The sequence below is a fragment of the Hemiscyllium ocellatum genome, chromosome 50 (genome assembly GCF_020745735.1).
Source record: "Hemiscyllium ocellatum isolate sHemOce1 chromosome 50, sHemOce1.pat.X.cur, whole genome shotgun sequence".
Lineage (NCBI taxonomy): Eukaryota > Metazoa > Chordata > Chondrichthyes > Orectolobiformes > Hemiscylliidae > Hemiscyllium > Hemiscyllium ocellatum.
The window spans coordinates 6,993,890-6,997,087 of record NC_083450.1 but is presented as its reverse complement, the minus strand read 5'-3'; the positions used below and the strand labels follow the sequence as shown (position 1 = coordinate 6,997,087).

The window sequence follows — 3,198 nt, the reverse complement described above, 5'->3', positions numbered from 1 at the left end:
TTTTAACACTTGTCCTTGTTTAGCGAGCTGCAGTTGTCTGAATGTGTAAAGCCCCTGCGTGTGGGGTCCAGTCTGGTTTTATCGTTTCATGTCCTGCCAAACCCCCCCACTCTCCCCCAGAGTGCTGCCTTGGTTGACATTGATATCCCCGCCCCCAGCCCCCGTGGTGCCTTGTCCTCGGGGGTGGTTCCTGAGGTTGCAGCCCCCTCGCCCCGGTCACCAGGAAGCTGCTGGTTTTGATCAGGGTGGTGCACCGGGCCCTGGAATTGCTCCTCCCCAGCCTGCTGTCCGTGCCCCTGGAGGAGGGTGGGCGCCCATTGGCTGGTCGTAAATCCCCATGCGAAGATGTTTACTCTCCCATCATCACGCAACCCCCACCCCACCCCCCCAATAAAAAAGGTACTGGCTGCTCACCTCTGAAACTTTTATTTTCAAAACGGGAAAGGAAACTCTCAAATATTGGGGTGGTGGTTGGTTCTGAAGGGACGTCTTGTGGAAAACCAGAGAGGTTTGGCGCGAGGTGACATCAGATTGTGGGGGGGGGTGGGAGCTGTCGTCCCATTTCCCACTTCCGCCACGTCCCCAGCTGCTGGGTGGGGGGAGATGAAAGCTTGCTGTCCCCTACTGGACGCTTCTCCCAACTGCAGTGTGACTGTTGACATAGTAAAGGAGAATGGGATTTCGCCTCGATCCGTGCCCTCTCCCCCTCTCTGTTGTCGGCCGCGGATTCCCTCCCTCCCTGAATACAGCATCTCCCTTTGTCTCTCCCTTGGGACGTGGCTCAGTTACCCCCTTGCAACGTGTGCCTGTAGAGGGAGCTTTACTCTGTATCTAACCCCGTGCTGTCCCTGTCCCTGTCCCTGGGAGTGTTTGATGCGTGGCGAGTGGGGGAACAGGGGAAGAAGCCTTACCTGCTGGTGCTGCCTGGGAGCCCGGAGCCTGGGTTTGTTTTGGGCCTCTGTAGGAAGGCTGTGTTCCCACCGAGGTGTTGTCTCGATCTGCTGAATCTGGGGCCTGGCCCTTTTCCACAGCAGAGTTTGCTCCCGTCAGCTTTGTGTAGCTTCCCTGCTGCTTCAACCCACCACGCCCAATGTCTACATGCACGAGTGACCCCTCCCAGCGAAGGCTGCAGGACCTTCATGAAGAGCAGCTGCTGCCTGGCGAGGAACACCTCCTACCGTCCAGCTCTTTCCCTCCGTTCCCCCCCTCGCTACGTCGTGTCGTGTCGCGTCCTGTTCTGCTTCCCCCTGAACCGCTGACCTGCCTCAATGCCCAGAGACTGTGCTACTGAGGCGTGACGCTAACATGGGGCTCGGTGTTCCTTTTGTTGCTCGTGACGTTCTCCCAGCCCCTGGCAGCTTGGTCTCTGCCCCTTCCCCTGTACGGGAACAGGCTGGCGGTGGAGGGGGGATTCTCGGCAAGGAGTCTGAGCAGTGCTGTGACTGTACCGTGGGAGGGGGGCAAGGGGGTGAAATGTTTACCCTTGAAGCCGCTCTCAGCCGGAGATGGTAATCCCTTTCCCGGAACGGCACGTGGAAGACCCCGCTCCCTGCCGTTCGGATCGGACGGAGGAGGACAGGGAAAGCTGTTGTTCGGCCGGGGAGAAGGACAGTTCGTGCTTTCCCTTCCCTGGCCTGTCCCGCTCCAAATGATCCCCAAAACGAGGGCGTCGCCACCGCCGGGGAAGGTTGACCGCAAAGCGGGGAGCGGCTCCAGCAGTGGGGTCTGATTTTTATTTTCCCCTTCTGCCACCAAACCCCTTCCCTCGGCCCAGTGACACTTCGCCTCCTGTGTGGGGAATTTGGGATAAATCCGAAGGGTACGGGCGGCAGAAGGTCGCAGGGCGTGGGGGAACCATTTCATCCTCCTGTGCCCACCACCACTGGCATGGTGCTAACAGAGCCTCGTGCTGAGTGAGAAATGGGGTGTCTGAAGGTGGCACGCACAGGCTGTGGGGCAGAGAGGGCTAAGGGCAAGTGATAAAGGAAGTACTCCTCAGAAGCCCCACTCTGGGACGTGTGAGGGGGGAGGGTCAGAATAAGTGAGATAATAAATTGTGACCCACCACCCCACAGTGTAAAATGAGGGCAGAACTCTGGAATTACATGATCATTGACAATAACATAAATTGACTTTTGTTTCATTGTGTAGGTAGCAACAGCGAGTAAATTTTTTTTGGTCAGTATTTGAAATAAATTTTACATCCTTTTACTGGATACCCACTGTGTGTGGTTCCTGATGCTACTTGGGGACTGTCTGTGTCGATGGCACTGGGTTCTGGGTTCACAGTTCCAACACTGCCACACATCTCTTGCTCTCATAATATCAAATGTTCCTGAAAAGAAGGCCAACTCTTCCCAGTACAGAGGGGCCAGTTTCGGCCGTGTATTAGCCTCAATGCCAAGGGAGCGGGTGCTGTCGGACGGTCAGTGCTGAGGGAGAGGGTGCTGCCGTAGGGTCAGTGCTGAGAGAGAGGGCACTGTCGTAGGGTCAGTGCTGAGGGAGTGGGCGCTGTCAGAGGGTCAGTGCTGAGGGAGCGGGCGCTGTCGGAGGGTCAGTGCTATTCTCTACAGTACACACAGGGACTGCTTTTCTCTACAACATACACATGGAATGTTATTGTCCACAATATACACATGGACCGCTATTCTCTATAATACACACTGGGACTGCTATTCTCTATAATACACACTGGGACTGCTATTCTCTATAATACACACTGGGACTGCTATTCTCTATAATACACACATGGAACGCTATTCTCTATAATACACACAGGGACTGCTATTCTCTATAATACACACATGGAACGCTATTCTCTATAATACACACATGGACCGCTATTCTCTATAATACACACAGGGACTGCTATTCTCTATAATAAACAAATGGACGGCTATTCTCTATAATACACACAGGGACTGCTATTCTCTATAATACACACAGGGACTGCTATTCTTTATAATATACACAGGGACTGCTATTCTCCTCAGAGACACAGGGGATGCTAATCTCTATAATACCTACAGGGATTGCTATTCTCTATAATACATTCAGGGACGGCTATTCTCTATAATACACGTAAGAACTGCCATTCTCCTCAATACACACAGGGACTGCTATTCTCTGCAATACACACAGGGACTGCTGTACTCTATAACACACACAGGGGCTGCTATTCTCTATAATACACATAAG

At 53.6% G+C, this 3,198-nt stretch overlaps 1 protein-coding gene across 1 annotated transcript in view; it reads left to right on the top strand.

The window, feature by feature from the left end:
* Positions 1 to 2,216, top strand: part of LOC132805467 (alpha-endosulfine-like) — a 25,689-nt gene extending 23,473 nt beyond the window's left edge. Inside the window, exon 3 of the mRNA XM_060820557.1 lies at positions 1 to 2,216. This exon is cut by the window's left edge and continues 2,061 nt beyond it. The gene's annotated coding sequence lies outside the window, so the exon portion shown is untranslated.
* Positions 2,217 to 3,198: the final 982 nt, after the last annotated feature.